Source organism: Triticum aestivum, chromosome 5A (assembly GCF_018294505.1).
Source record: "Triticum aestivum cultivar Chinese Spring chromosome 5A, IWGSC CS RefSeq v2.1, whole genome shotgun sequence".
Classification (NCBI taxonomy): Eukaryota; Viridiplantae; Streptophyta; class Magnoliopsida; order Poales; family Poaceae; genus Triticum; species Triticum aestivum.
Genome location: NC_057806.1, coordinates 232,897,366 through 232,913,680, shown reverse-complemented (window position 1 = coordinate 232,913,680; position 16,315 = coordinate 232,897,366).

Here is a 16,315-nt window from a genome sequence, read left to right as displayed (position 1 = left end):
AATTCACTCAAACTGTCAGTGTTCTGGGAACGGGGCCCCCAGACTTTCCTACCTACGGCCCGCTGCGTGGCTAAGCCGGCAGGCCGTACGACCCATCTTCATCAACAAGGCATTCAAGACCCTCGCGAGGGGCCAAGCCTTGTGAGGTGGACGACACAAAACCTCCTCTGGAGTGGCCTAGTCCGGCAGGCTCACGAGGAGTGGAGATATCAAGGCGAGGCAAACCTCATGAGGCTCTCGTGATGTGAGCCATGACGATGGACACCAGGCGGGCGCCAGGCGGGCGCTAGTGTGCGCAGCGCCCTTGTTTCCTCTTTGGTGCTAAGGAGACCTGCGCATGCGAGGAGTACAGAGGCATCAGGCAAAGGTTGCCATATCGGTGCAACAAGACCAGGACCAGAAGGATGGCAAGATGGAGGTCATCGTGGAGCCCAAGGCGGCGTCACCACTAGAGCCTTTCGTAGGCGGAGACCGCCTTTGTCAGGATAGCTTGTACTAGCTGTCCCCCTTCAAATTTGCCCGCCGTTGTTGGCTCCCTTCCCACTCAATATTTGGGAAGAGGACTAGGGCCTCTATAAGTAGGACTAGCCACCACCATAGGCAAAAGAGGACCATTTTAGACCATCCAGAACCACACAAGTTAGTCAAGCACAAGAACACCTCAACCTCAGGAGGCTGTTCTTCCCATTGTATTGTTCATCATCAGCCCTGGAGGCAATCCACCACCACCACACTGGAGTAGGGTATTACACCACAACGGTGTCCCGAACCAGTATAAATCTTGTGTCTTTCTGTGTTGCGAGTTTGTCAAGTTCGTCGGCGAGATCTTAGCGAGCTAGGGCATAGATCGGTGGGAGGAAAAGACTTCACGCGCACCCTAGTGTTCGAACCTTAAGGGTTTGCGGGAACCCCACATCTGACATTTGGCGTGCCAGGTAGGGGTGCGCCTTAGCTTCCCCTCCATCGATCTGCGCTCCGTCGCCACCGCGCTTCGCCCACATGGTAGGCGCCCTGCCGCTGACTCCGATGGTTAGCATTGACAACGGGGCCAGGGGCTCCGAGCCCTGGACCACGCCCTGCGGCGGGTGCAGTGGCCACCCAATTTCAGGCTAGAGATGCCGCTGCGCTACGACGGCGCGGCAGACCCGTCAGCTTTCCTGCTGGCGTACGAGGAGGCCGTCCTTGAAGCCGGGGGTGATGACAAGGTCATGGCCAACTGGCTTCCCATGGCCCTCACCGGTGAGCCACGCGCCTGGCTCCTCAACCTTCCCGGATCCATGGTGGCATCTTGGGAGGAGCTCTGCGACCTCTTCACTGCTCGCTACATGGTGCCGGCGCACCACGCAGTCGTAGCCCTGCTGGGCGGCTCTCAAGCACCACCGTTAGACTGCCACGCCAAGCCGTTTCTCCGTCAGATCGGGGCCACCTCCAGGCGCCCAAGGGCTCCGCCGGGTTAGGCTGTGCCAGAGGCCGACCTCACTGTCGGCTCAGAAGACCATCCCGACTCCACCGCCGCCTCCGGAATGCTCCCGATGCTCTGCACGCCCACCATCTGCAACGTGGCCGTCACCAAGACCCTCATCGACGGTGGTACTGGCCTCAACTTGCTCTCCGTGGAAGCCTTCAGCCTTCTCCACGTGCCACTCGAGCGGCTCAGCCTTAGTAAGCCCTTCTCGAGAGTGGGTGGTGGAGCTTCCCACTCCCTGGGACAGTCTGCCTCCTTGTCACCTTTGGCACACGCGACAGCTACTGCACCGAGCTGGTGGACTTCGACATCGCTTGCATCGGTCTCCCGTACAACGACATCCTCGGGTACCCGGCTCTCGCCCAGTTCATGGCGGCGACTCACCCGGCTTACAACCTCATGAAGATGCCAGGGAGTAAGGGCGTCCTCACCATCAAGGGGGACACTAAGGAGGCCGTGACGGCGCTCAGGCTCGCCATCAAGACCGCGGCAGGAGCACAACCCGCCGATGCCGGTGCCCCCGCGGCCAAGGAGGCCGCGCCCACCAAGAAGAAGCAGCTATTCACCCAAGAAAAGGCGGAAACCAAGCAGGTATCGGTCAGCGAGGATGGGTCTTCAGGAGCCACCTTTACCATAGGAGCCGGCCTTGACCCGGAACAAGAAGAAGCCCTGGTGAGGTTCTTGCGCACGAACAAGGAGATATTCGCGTGGGAGCCCAATCAGCTGGTAGGGGTCCCGAGGGAGGTGATCCAGCATCATCTAAGGGCATGCCCCAACATCCGCCCCGTGAAGCAGCGAGCGAGACGGCAATCCACTGAGAAGCAGGCCTTCATCGTCCAAGAGACACCCAAGCTAGAAAGCGGCAGGTGCCATCCGAGAGGTCCTATACCCCGAATGGCTGGCGAACCCTGTCGTAGTGCTGAAAAAAGGTGGGAAGGAACGGATGTGCATTGACTTCACCAATCTTAACAAAGCATGCCCCCAAGATCCGTTCCCACTCTCGCGCATTGACCAGATTGTCGACTCCACCGCCGAGTGTGACCTGCTGTGCTTCCTGGATGCGTTCTCAGGGTATCATCAAATCAAGATGGCGATGGAAGATGTGGAAAAGACGGCCTTCCTGACACCATGTGGGGTGTACTGCTACACCTGCATGCCCTTCAGGCTGCGCAACGCGGGCGCGACCATTCAACGGTTGATGCACATTGCTCTGGGACGGCAGCTCGGGAGAAACGTAGAGGCCTACGTCAATGACATAGTGGTCAAGTCTCGCGAGGTGAGGACATTGATTCAAGACTTGAAGGAGACCTTCGAGAGCCTACGCCAAGTGAACTTGAGGCTCAACCCGGAGAAGTGCGTGTTCAGCGTCCCCTCTGGCAAGCTGCTGGGATTCTTCGTATCCCACAGAGGGATCGAGGCTAACCCAGAGAAGATCAAGGCCATCGAGACATGAGCCCACCATAGACCCTCAAAGAGATGTAGAAGCTAGCTGGGCGGTTGACCACGTTAGGGCGTTTCATCTCCAAACTAGGAGAGCGCGCCTTACCTTTCTCCAAGCTCATGAAGAAGAAGGGCCCGTTCGATTGGAACCCGGAGGCCGACCGAGCCTTCCAAGACCTCAAGAAATACCTTACTAGCCCCCCGGTGATGGTGGCACCGCGGCCCCTCGAACCTCTGGTACTCTACCTTGCTGCCACCCCATACTCCACTAGCGCGGTGTTGGTGGCGGTTCAGGAGGAGCGCCAAGCCAAGGGCGCACCGCGCCAAGCCAGGGCTGAAGTGGCGCGGGGTCAGGAAGGTGCAACAAAGGCGTCAGCGGTGGAAGCCCAAGCTTAGCAGGGCGGCATCGCAGAAGCCCCCGAGGACAATCAGGTCTCAGGGATCCTCCCACCTCAGGATATTCCCAGATCTCCGCATGACCCGAGCCTCGACAGTGTGCCGGCCCTCGTCGAACACCCAGTGTACTTCATTAGCACTATACTACGGGACGCAAGGGCGTGCTACCCCATGCCCCAGAAACTCTTGCTCGCACTCCTGGTGGCCTCATGCAAACTTCGACACTACTTCCAGGGCCACCCCATCAAGGTCATCTGAGCCTACCCATTGGAGAGGGTACTTAGGAGCCCTAACTCGCCCGGAAGGGTCGCTGAGTGGAACATCGAGCTGCAAGCATTGCAGTTGGAGTTCAACACTACCAGGGTCATCAAAGGGGCCGCACTCGCTGACTTTGTGGCAGAATGCACGGATGCCCCGATACTCGAGGAAGGAGAAGACCGGCCCACCTCCCTAGGAAGTGAGGCCATGGACGGCTGGGTCATGTATTTCGATGGCGCCTTTGCGCACCAGGGCGCGGGGGCTGGAGCGGTGCTCATCTCGCCCACCCAGAACAAGCTCTACTACGCCGTGCAGCTCTGCTTTCAGCACGGCGAGAAGGTCTCCAACAATATCGCAGAATACGAGGGCCTCATAGCTGGCCTGAAGGCTGTGGTGGCTCTAGGGGTGAAGCGCCTCACCGTCAGAGGTGACTCACAACTCCTCGTCAACTTCTCCAACATGGTGTATGAGACGAAGGACGAGCATATGGAGGCCTACCTCGCGGAGGTGCGCAAGATGGAGAAATAGTTATCAGGCCTGGAGCTGCAGCATGTGCCCCGGGCACCAACAAGGAGGCCGATGACATCGCCAGGAGAGCATCCAAGCGGCAAGCGGCTCTTCAAGCCATCAGCTGCGCCACCTCTTTCAAGCACGATTCAACCTCGGGAGGAGCTCCCCCAGCCTCCGGCCATAGGAGCTCGGCTGCTCTTGGCGCTCGCGCCCCAGGAGGAATGCTGGACCAAAGAATTCAAGGAGTACTTAACGCACGGGACGCTGCCGGAGAAGGAAGAGGAGGCGGAGCGCGTGGCCCGGCAAGCCACGGGATACTATATCCAAGACAGCGAGTTATACAGGAAACGACCGAACGATATCACGTTGCGCTGCATATCCAGCGATCAAGGAAGGGAGTTGCTGATTGACATACACGGTGGGGACTGCGGACACCACTCGTCATCACGAACCCTTGTCGGCAAGGTGTTCCGCTGTGGATTCTATTGGCCTACAGCACTCTACGACGTAGCCCAGCTGGTGAGATCCTGCGAGGCTTGCCAGTTCCACGCCAAGCAAATCCATCAGCCAGCTTAGGGTCTTCAAACTATCACACTCACATGGCCGTTCGCGGTCTAGGGGCTGGATATCATAGGCCTGTTCCCTCGGGCGCCAGGGGGCTACCGCTGCCTCTACATCACCATCGACAAATTCACCAAGTGGGCGGAGGTGGAAGCCGCCCGTACCATCCTAGTCGGCTCTGCTGTCAAGTTCATCAAGGGCCTCGTAAGGGGCTTAGGGGTCCCCAACCGCATCATCACAGATAACAGTTCGCAGTTTACTAGCAACCTCTTCAAAACCTATTGTGCTAACCTTGGAACGCATATCTTCTACGCTTCGGTGGCCCACCCCAGGAGTAATGGTCAGGCCGAACGTGCTAACGCGGAGGTCCTGAGGGGCCACAAGACCAGGACCTTCAAGAAGAAGCTGGAGGCCTGCGGCAGGGGCTGGCACGACGAGCTCCAGTCTGTACTATGGTCCATCCGAACCACCGCCACCAAGCCAATTGGAGAGACTCCATTCTTCCTCATCTACAGAGCTGAAGCGGTCCTTCCTCACGAGGTCAAGCATCGCTCCGCACGGTCCTGGCATTCGACGAAACGCAGCAGGACGCCACGTGGGGGATGGACCTCGTGCTGGGGGAGGAACGTTGCCGCGAAGCTGCGCTATGGGCGGCGAAGTACCAGCAAGCATTGCGGCGATACCACTGCCGCAACGTCCGCTCCAGGACACTCAAGACGGGCGACCTAGTCCTGAGGCGGGTCCTCTCCAGGGAAGGGTTGCATAATCTTTCACCAATGTGGGAGGGACCATTTAAGGTCGTCCACATCTCTAGGCCTGGCGCCGTGCACTTGGAGACACAAGACAGGGTACCAATCGAAAATGCCTGGAACATCCAGCACCTCCGAAAGTTCTACCTGTGAAGCAAGGCCCAGAGCCTGTGAAGCAAGGCCCAGAGCCTGTTAAGAAAGGCCCAGAGCCTGTGAAGCAAGGCCCAGAGCCTGTGAAGCAAGGCCCAGAGCCTGTTAAGAAAGGCCCAGAGCTTGTGAAGAAGGCCCAGTGCCTGTGAAGAATCGCCGACCGTGACACTCTCACGTAATAATGAGTTGGGGTTGTACACGCCCCGGAGTCTCAGGAGTGCCAGCCTCAGGCCTTGGGGCTCTCGCCCACGCCTAGTGGCAGCACTTAGCTCCATGCTGGTGAGAAGACTTGAAGACTAGATTAGGTGCCGGACACAGCTTTTCATTTGCTTTCCGTAGTTGGCTTGCTTTTCCTTAATTGAAGTTTGCTTTTGGCGTTCCTTGCTGATCTGACCCCCTCACCTCTCACTGCATTTTTCCGGCTTGGGTTTGCTCGCATTCTCTCTCTCGCATGCCTCGCGAGGGGGCTAGGCAGGTGCCCTCACGAGCATTTTTTCTCCCTTCTCCGCCTTCTCGTGAGCCACCCTCGTTCGAGCCCAAAAGCTGGCATGCTTCTCCTAGACCGTGCCCCTCGGGTACCGCGACACAAAGCGCCAGGTCAGGGCCAGGGTGAACGACAAATCTTTTAGCGCTCTTCCTAACGAGTTTTTGTAGTTCCCGAGCGAATGTAGGCCGCCGAGGCAAGATGGACACGAGGAAATGAGCGCCTCTTGAGGAAGAGGGCGTCCCGAATATACCAGGTTAAGTTACCTTCGCATGAAGTAACGACACAACACGGGAACAACACACGTAGTGCAACAACCGAGGAACTATAGTTCGATACACGCCCCCTGGGCCCATACTGGTTTCATTCTTGATGCAGGAAAAAGAGTAAAACAAAAGTAGCGTTGCAGCAGTCCATGGAGGCAGACCCCTAGCAGCACCCCGAGCCTAGCCGGATCCTTCTTCGCACTTCACGGAGGCGTGGCGACGAGATGACCCACTGCCGCCTTCAAAGCGGGCGCGGTGGCACGGCGGCTGGTCGTGGCCACTGCTACTGGAGCTGTCACCGGAGAAGAGCTACCGTAGCTGGACAAGACATAGACGCCCCCGAGGGCAGGCTCGCCCTCATCCTCGTCGCGACCGTCCCCGAGACCGAGCACCTCCTCACCATCATTCGCCTCGGGGCAGTACCTGGCGGGCGACCATCTTCCCCAAACACACTCACGTACAGGGTCGATCCACCATCGTACTTGAAGTGGAGGGCGCACCGCCTGCCCAAGCCACGCGCACGGGCGAACGTCTGCCAGCCGCGGGCCAGAGCTATGTTGCCCGCGGTGGAATTCGCGACTGCAACCCAAGACGCCTTGCTACAGAAACCATCCGCCTGCAGCCAGAGTCCACCTAGACCTAAGGCCGGCAGCTCGTTGGCGAACAAGCGCGGAAGTGGGAGCCAATTGCTGGCCAGATTCTCCGACCAGACGAGAAACTCCGGCGACACTTCCATCATGTGGAAGCGCAGACGGGGGGGGGCACCAGAGCATGCCTCCCCTCGTCAACTGGATCGCCATGGCTGGGACGACCCCCTCCACGTGCCGCGGTGCTGCACCGACGGTGGACCGCGGCAGGGGACGCGGTGCGCTTGCACGGACGGCCGCGTCCGCTCTTGGGCACCGGGGAGCTGGGTCCCTCGCGAGGGGCCTTTCCCTTCTCGGGGGCGGAGAACTTCCTTCGTGGCGCCATTGGTGGCACTGCAAGCAATGGAGCGAAGAAGAAGCTAGCAAGCGAGGAAGAGGTGGGCGACGGGGGCTCCGCCCCCTCCCCATTTAAAGCAAGGGAAGGCCAACCGGAGCCTCCCACGATCGCAGGTAGAGATGGTTTTCCTTGCATGCCGCAGAGACTTGTCGAGTCGTGAAGTTGCCGAGACAGTGTGGGGAAGCGGAGACGCCCACATCTGATCAACCGCCACGCGTCAACCGAGGCCACAAGCATTTGGGGGCCCACGGTGCTCCGTACTTGACCCTTGGCTTCGCCGTGAAGCCAAGCCCGAGCGCACCTTGGGCCCGGGGGCTACTGTCAGCGTTCTAGGAATGGGGCCCCCCAGACTTGCCTGCCTGCGGCCCACTGCGTGGCTAAGCTGGCAGGCCGTACGGCCCATCTTCATCAACAAGGCATCCAAGACCCTCCCGATGGGCCAAGCCTCCTGAGGCGGACAACACAAGACCTCCTCTGGAGTGGCCTAGCCGGGTAGGCTCACGAGGAGCGGAGATGTCAAGGCGAGGCAAACCTCACGAGGCTCCCGTGACGTGAGCCATGACGATCGACACCAGGTGGGCGCCAGGCGGGCGCCAGCATGCGCAGCATCCTTGTTTCCTCTTTGGTGCTAAGGAGGCCTGCGCAGGCGAGGAGTACCGAGGCATCAGTCAAAGGTTGCCATACCGGTGCAACAAGACCAGGACCAGAAGGACGGCAAGATGGAGGTCATCATGGAGCCCAAGGCGGCGTCACCACCAGAGCATTTCGCAGGCGGAGACCGCCTTTGTCAGGATAGCTTGTACTAGTTGTCCCCCTTCAAATTTGACCGCCATTGTTGGCTCCCTTCCCGCTCAATATTTGTGAAGAGGACCAGGACCTCTATAAGTAGGACTAGCCACCATCATAGGCAAAAGAGGACCATTTTAGGCCATCCAGAACCACATAAGTTAGCCAAGCACAAGAACACCTCAACTTCAGGAGGCTGTTCTTCCCATTGTATTGTTCATCATCAGCCCTGGAGGCAATCCACCACCACCACCACACTGGAGTAGGGTATTACACCACAACGGTGGCCCGAACCAGTATATATCTTGTGTCATTCTGTGTTGCGAGTTCGTCAAGTTCGTCCGCGAGATCTTAGCGATCTAGGGCGTAGATGTCGGATGTGGGGTTTCGGCAAACCCTTAAGGTTCGAACACTGGGGTGCGCGCAAAGTCTTTCCTTCCCACCAATCGATGCCCTAGCTCACTAAGATCTCGCGAACGAACTCGACGAACTCGCAACACAGAAAGACACAAGATTTATACTGGTTCGGGTCACCATTGTGGTGTAATACCCTACTACAGTGTGGTGGTGGTGGATTGCCTCTAGGGCTCATGGTGAATAGTACAAAGGAAGAACAACCTCCTATGGTTGAGGTGTTCTTGAGCTCGGCGAGCTTGTGAGTGTGAGGATGGTCTGAATGATCCGTCCCCTACTAAGGTGGTGGCTAGTCCTATTTATATTCGCCCTGGTCCTCTTCCCAAATATCGAGCGGGAAGGGAGCCAACAATGGCGCGCTAATTCAAAGGGGGATAGCTAGTACAAGCTATCGTGACGAAAGTGGTCTTCGCCTGCCAAAGGCTCTGGTGGTGACGCTGTCTTGCGCTCCACGATGACCTCCATCTTGCCGTCCACCCGGTCTTGCTCTCGTTGCACCAATATAGCAACATTTACCTGATGCCTCGGTACTCTTTGCCTGTGCTGGCCTCCTTAGCAACAAAGAGGAAACAAGGACGCTGTGCGCGCTGGCACCTGTGTGGCGCCCGCCTGGTGCCGTGCGTTATGGCTCACGTCACGAGGGTCTCGTGAGGTTTGCCCCGCCTTGATATCTCCGCTCCTCGTGAGCCTGCCTAGCTAGGATACACCCAAGCAGGTCTTGCATCGTCCGCCTCGCGAGGCTTGGACCCTCGCGAGGGTCTTGGATGCTTTGTTGGTGAAGATGGGCCGTACGGCCTGCTAACTCAGCCACGGCGCGTGCCGCAGGTAGGCATGTCTGGGGACCCCCATTCCCAGGACGTCGACAGTAGCCCCCGGGCCGAAGGTGCGCTCGGGCTTGGTTTCGCGGCGAAGCCAAGGGCCAAGTTCAGAGCACCACGGGCCCCAAAATCCTGCGGCCTCGATTGACGTGTGGTGGATGATTGGACGTGGGCATCTCCGCTTCCCCACGCTGCCCTTGAATCCGGCTGGCTATGCAGCCCCGCCTCTTACACAGTTATTCTTCTTCCTCCACGCCCGGCTCTTCCAATCTCCCTGCTGCCTCGACGCCCTGCTCCACCTTCTCAGTCCAACCTGTGCTCCTCCCCTTCACCGCCATGGCACCAAAACAAACAAACAAGGGCAAGAAACCTCTGTCCTCACCGGCTGCGCCTCCATCCTTCAAGCCAGTGCTCGGCCGGCCTCTGGTGCTCAACGATGAGGCCATGGACAAGGTGCGCCCCATGCTCGCCTCTAGTTTTAATGAGTGGGGAGAGACGCCGGCTTGGCCCGCGTCCTGCAACAGCATGGCTCCGGCAGTTACCGAGGTCCCGATCTTCATTGATGCCCTCTGGGCTGGCCTGCTTCATCCCTTCTCCGCCTTCTTCAACGCGGTGCTCGAGCACTATCAGATTCACTTGCTCCATCTTGATCCTTGGGCTGTGACCCTTCTCACTGTCTTTTCCTTCGCGTGCGAGGCCATGGTGGGCATCGCCCCTTCCATGGCACTCCTCCTCCACTTCTTCTTGTTGCATCTCACCGGTCCCTGGCAGAACTCAGGGTGTGCGGATTTCCAGGTCGTGGCTGCAACGGCAGGCATGGGGATCGACTTCGAGCTCCCTTCATCCATGAGCGAGTTCCGTACGCGATGAGTGTTTGTTGACGCAGGCGTGCTCAACCCTCTGCTCCAAGCTCCAGTGGGGCCTGGTATTCCAAACTCCGGCTGGGGTCATCAGAAGCTCACGAGCCCCTGCCTTGCTCCTGTCTGGGCCATGCTGAGGTGGTTGAAGGACCTTGGCGTGACTACGCCCATGGTGGTGAGGGAGTTCATCAGGCGTCGAGTTGCTCCTCTCCAGCGCCACTCTCGCCCTATGTGGGACTTGCTCAGCAGACAGGACAACATGAGGTTTCAGGAGGAGGGGCTTTCTCTTGCTGCGCGACAGACAGTGCTCACGGTCCTGTCAGGTGTCCCTCTGCCAGACGAGATTCCCAGGAACAACTGCATGTTGTAACGCTGCAACAACAAAACCACATTTTCCGAGAACATGCCTTCCTTTGATGAATGGGGGCTGGCCCAGTCAGCTTGGTGGGCCCTCACAAGAACCCGGTCATCGTGGTCCCCTTCTTCACAGCCGGTGCCGGGCTCTCCCAAGGTGACGATGCAGGGGAGCGAGCCGCGACGGGGACCGGCGGCTCGGGTGCTGAACGTGCCCCTGCAAAAGACGCCATCATCAACAGTGGGTCGTCAAGCACCGGCGCCAACCCCATCCAGATCAGAGTCGGTGATGGCCTGACGAGCCCGCCCTGCTCCAGGAGCGGCGCCGGCTCGGGGGCTCGTAGCTGTCGTCGCTCGTCTCCGGAGTCGCGAAGAGCTCGCCGGAGTCGCTGGAACCTCCGCCGCCTCCGCCGCCTGAGGAGCCGCCAAGGGAGTGGTCGGCGGGCCCAGTCCTCGCCGTAGCAGGGTCCCGACCACCTCTCCCGGGGCAGCACTCCAGCCGGCGCCCATTCGCATCGAAGACCTTGAAGAACATCACCGAAGCACCATCGTACTCCAAGTGGATCGCGAAGGCGCCTCTTGTCCTGCAAACCCGGGCGATTTCGCTCCAGCCTCGAGTCATGAAGACCTCGCATGGGGCAACAACCGTGACCTTTGCCTCGGTCACGAGGGTGCTGCAGCCGGCGTGCTGCAGCCAAAGCTCCAGGAGTTCTCCCTGCGGGATGATGGAGGCGAAGAAGGGAGGAAGGCGAATCCAAGACTGAGGAGGCATTGCGGCGTGGAGCACAAACTCTCGGGAGGAGCCTTCGGTGTGGACCCCAGGGGGGACGACCCACACCTTCGTGACCCGTCGGCGCCGACGGCGGCACCGCCCGTGGCGATCAGCATCGACTCCTTCAGAGCCCTCGATGTGGGCGTACAAGGGAAGCGGGAACCCCGGTGCTGGCCGCTCGCACCAGGGCCTCGACACCACCTGATGGGCCCCCTCGTCCCGTCCGTGGAGGGCGAGCCGTTTCTTCGGCGGGAGCGGGTCTGGTTCCTCTAGGGGAGCCTTTCCCTTCTCTGCCGTCGAGAACCGGCGGATCGGAGCCATCGCAGCAAGACGGAGCAAGGACCGGGAAGAAGGAGAAGCAAGAAGGGATGGACTGGAAGGGCGCGCGTCGTTCCGTACTTATGGCTGGCGAAGGCCAACCGACGACCTCCACGATCGCAGGTAATCATGACCCGCTTTGCATGCAGGGACTTGTCCAATCCGTGCAGTTGCCGAGGCGCCGTGGGGAAGTCGAGACGCCCACGTCCAATCAACTGCCATGCGGCGCGCAAGGCCGCAGGCTGTTAGGGCCCGCAGGGCTTCGCCCTTGCCCTTTCGCCTCCCTGCACGGCCAAGTCCGGGCGCACCTTGGGTCCGGGGGCTACTGTCGGCGTTCTGGGAACGGGGGTCCCCAGACTTGCCTGCCTGCGGCCTGCGGCGTGGCTCAAAGGGGGGCCCAGCACGGCCCATCTTCATCAACACAGACCCAAGACCCTCGCGAGGGGCCAAGCCTCGCGGGGCGGACGACACGGAGCTTCCTCAGGCACGGCCTCATCAGGCTGGCTCGCGAGGAGGCGGAGAGATCAAGGCGGGGTACCTCATGAGGTGCCCGTGATGCAGGCCATGACGACCAAGGGTGCCAGGCGGGCGCCAGCCCGCGCAGTGTCCTCCTTTCCTCTTTGGTGCAAAGGGATCAAGCGCAGGCGAGAGCATCAAGCAAAGGCACCCGTTTCGGTGCAACAAGACCAATACCAGTCCAACGACAGGGAGGAAGTCATTGTGGAGCCCAAGCCAGCGTCACCACCAGAGCCTTTGGCAGGCGAGGACCAACTTTAGTCATGATAAGTGTACCAGATGTTCCCCTTCAAAATGGCCAATTGTTGGCGCCCTTCCCGCTCAATATTTGGGAAGAGGCCCAGGGCCTTTGCCAATAAATAGGACTAGCCACCCCCAGGGGAGATGGGAATCAAGAAGGGAGAATCTAGAAGCCAAGAGAGAAACTAGCTAAGAGGAAAATCGGAGAGAGAATCGAGAAGAGAGAGAGAGAAGGGTGACTGAGCTCCTCCTAGCAGTTCATCCCCCCAGCCAAGAACAGACCCTCGCGAGGTTGTTCTTCCTTGTATTGCTCATCATCATCAGCCCAAGAGGCAATCCACCACACCACACACTGGAGTAGGGTATTACACCACAACGGTGGCCCGAACCAGTATAAACCCTGTGTCTCTTGTGCTGTTCTTTCCATAGCTTAGATCTTAGCGAGGCGGAGGGGTGCAGGTAGGTAGAAGGCGAAATCTCCGCGCGCACCCTAGTGTTTGAACCTCAAGGGTCTGCCGGAACCCGAAATCCGACAATAGCGAGTGGTATCTGGCTGATCCCATGTTTGCCTGTTCTTTCATCCTGCACGCAAAAGTCGGGCGTGGCCCTTGGAAGACTTGTAAGAGCATTTTGAGAGGGGGAGCCCCTCGTGTAAGCAAATTGCATTTTTTTCTTTCCTATGCAATGTGGGTGTCGTTGTGAGCTCAGGAAGTTGGGGGTGAGCTCCCCGATGTGGTTTACCTTAGTCGGCGCCAGCTTAGGGCTGGGTCATGAGGCGATGAGTTCCTGAGAATCCTGCGGTGCTTATCACTCCGTTTGAGGGGGCCCCGTAAAAGGTGAGCACCTGGCGCGGTGTTAGCGCGTGCTTTGCGCGGTCCGGCTCGTGAGGAGCTTTGCGAGGAAAAGGCGATGGACAAGAGTCCCAAACCAAACGAGATCCAGAAGGCAAGAAACGGCTCGAACGAGAAAAGGCACCCCCGCGCGCATCGATAAAAATTCTGCTTCAACTTAAGTCCAGATCCAGAAAGCAAAGCCATAGAAAGAGAGATCCAGAGCAAAAGGCCGCGCCTGGCACCTAGTCTAGTCTTCAGGTCTTCAAGTCTTCTCACCAGCGCGGAGCTAAGTGCTTCCACTAGGCGTGGGAGGGAGCCCCAGGGCCTGAGGCCAGCACTCCTAAGACTCCGGGGCGTGTACAACCCCAACTCATTATTACATGAGAGTGTCACGGGCGGCGAGCTTCACAGGCACCGGGCCTTCTTCACAGGTAGTGGCCTTGCTTCATATCACCAGTCGAGGGCCCTGCCTTGCGCCACCCTCGACCTCCTTTGGGCCGACTGCTCACTAGGACCACATAAAGGAGGGAAAGGGGACGCCAGCGGTTCCCTCGGAGACCACTGGTCCTCTGCCGGGGGAAGGGTTGTGGAGGCCAACCCGGCAGAGGGCCTACCTCCGGGTGTCCCCTAGTTTCGCGTGCCTTGGGGAGGGGCCTTGCTCCTGGCTTCCTCCCGGCGGCCTCCAGCGTGTCTTCCTTGTCGGAATGAGCACCGCCGTGCCTGGGTCGTTGATCGACGCTGCAACCCAATTCATCTGTAGCCCATGGTTAGCATAAGCTTGTTCCTGAGAGATTAGCGGTACCCTGTAGTTGCCGTTGTCGGCGCGGTCGTTGTGGTTCTCCGTTGGTTCTTGGAAGGCTTCGACTCCTAGCGCCCCTTCTCCCCAAGCTTATCCAATGAACGAGCTTTGGTCGTCCTCTGGTGCGTACCCTTGGTCCATCATGCTGGGCATGTAGGCTTCCGGGGCCGTCACCCCGAACACCTCGCCGTGGTGCCCCACAATCCATGTTGCTCGGCCCATGGTGGCGCCCTGGGGATGACAGCACGACATCCGGCTGGGACCGTGGGGAGCGACGCTTGTGCCCATGCCTGCCGCGTGCGGCATGGGGGAGTTGGAGACCCCTACGCCGTTGGCCGTGCTGATGTTGATGAAGCCCCCAGGCGTACTTGATGGCGCACGGATGTGGTGAGGTTCGCCACGCGCCCCTGTGGTGGCCTGGGGAGGAAGTCGATAGCATAAGGGTGGTGCTCCTGACGCTGCTGCATCCAGCAGCTCAGCAACACGCTCCAGCAGTGTGTCCCGGCCGCTTTCCATCAGTCTGCACCGCAGCAGCTCCCTTGCCATGGTGAGCGCTGCCCGCATGTTTGCTTGCTCCCGTCATGAGTATGGTGCCGTTGCTGCGGCATGGCTCGCCGCTCTTGCGGCGGCCCATACCTGCTGTGGGGTGAGGGTGGACGACGCCTGGCCGTGCTGCCCGCGCCCGGCGGAGTTTGGCGGCGCCCGTGCCACCTGGAGTGCAGGGTCGAGACCTTCATGGGCAGGCGGCGCTGCCCGGGCTGGCCAGGCTGCCCAGCGGTCAGAGCCGTCCCTTGATTCGTCAGACATCATGGTTGAGGAGCATCGACGAGCCGGCCGGTGGAGGAGGAGCTCCGGCGTGCCAAATGTCGGATGTGGGGTTCCGGCAAACCCTTAAGGTTCGAACACTGGGGTGCGCGCGAAGTATTTCCTTCCCACCAATCGACGCCCTAGCTCACTAAGATCTCGTGGACGAACTCGACGAACTCGCAACACAGAAAGACAAAAGATTTATACTGGTTTGGGCCACCGTTGTGGTGTAATACCCAACTCCAGTGTGGTGGTGGTGGATTGCCTCTAGGGCTGATGGTGAATAGTACAAAGGAAGAACAGCCTCCTGAGGTTGAGGTGTTCTTGAGCTCGGTGAGCTTGTGAGTGTGAGGATGGTCTGAACGATCCGTCCCTACTAAGGTGGTGGCTAGTCCTATTTAAATTGGCCTTGGTCCTCTTGCCAAATATCGAGCGGGAAGGGAGCCAACAATGGCGGGCTAATTCAGAGGGGGACAACTAGTACAAGCTATCCTGACAAAAGTGGTCTTCGCCTGCCAAAGGCTCTGGTGGTGACGCCGTCTTGGGCTCCACGATGACCTCCGTCTTGTCGTCCTCCTGGTCTTCGTCTCGTTGCACCAATATAGCAACATTTCCCTAATGCCTCGGTACTCTTCGCATGCGCTGGCCTCCTTAGCACCAAAGAGGAAACAAGGATGCTACACGCTGGCGCCTGCCTGGCGCCCGCCTGGTGCCGTGCGTCATGGCTCATGTCACGAGGGTCTCGTGAGGTTTGCCCCGCCTTGATATCTCCGCTCCTCATGAGCCTGCCTAGCTAGGCTACTCCCGAGGAGGTGTTGCGTCGTCCGCCTCACGAGGCTTGGACCCTCGCGAGTGTCTTGGATGCTTTGTTGGTGAAGATGGGTCGTACGGCCTACTGGCTCAGCCACGCCGCGGGCCGCAGGCAGGCAAGTCTAGGGACCCCCATTCCAAGGACACCGACAGTAGATCGGTGGGAGGAAAAGACTTCGCGCGCACCCCAGTGTTCGAACATTAAGGGTTTGCCGGAACCCCACATTAGACACAAACAAAACTCAATAACACATCCACTAGAATAGCAAACACATGAGATCCACAAGTATACAAGAACAATCCAAGAAAACAAGCACAAAGGTAAGGTTCTTCCCACTCCTAAGGAGGTGAGATCTTGATGATAGTCTTCTCCAAAGAGGAGGTCTTGGATCTACTCCTTGGAGGTCTTGATCTCCAAGAGGAGGGGAAATATGTGCGAACCTCTCTCAATGTCTATCCAATACATTGCCAACCCTAAACATGACCCTAGGTACGAAATATATATGTATGTGGGAGAGGGGGACGAAGAGGAGGCCCAAACAACAGCTCTTGGCTGACCATCCTGATGGGCCCATGCGTACGGGGTAAGTTGGGCCCGTGTGTGAAAAGACCGATAAGAGGGGTCAAGAGGGGGGTGATTAGACCCTTAACAAGCAAAAGTAACAGTTTTTAGATTGTTCAACTTAAGGTTGTGATTTAGCACAAGTTTAAGTATTCAAAATACA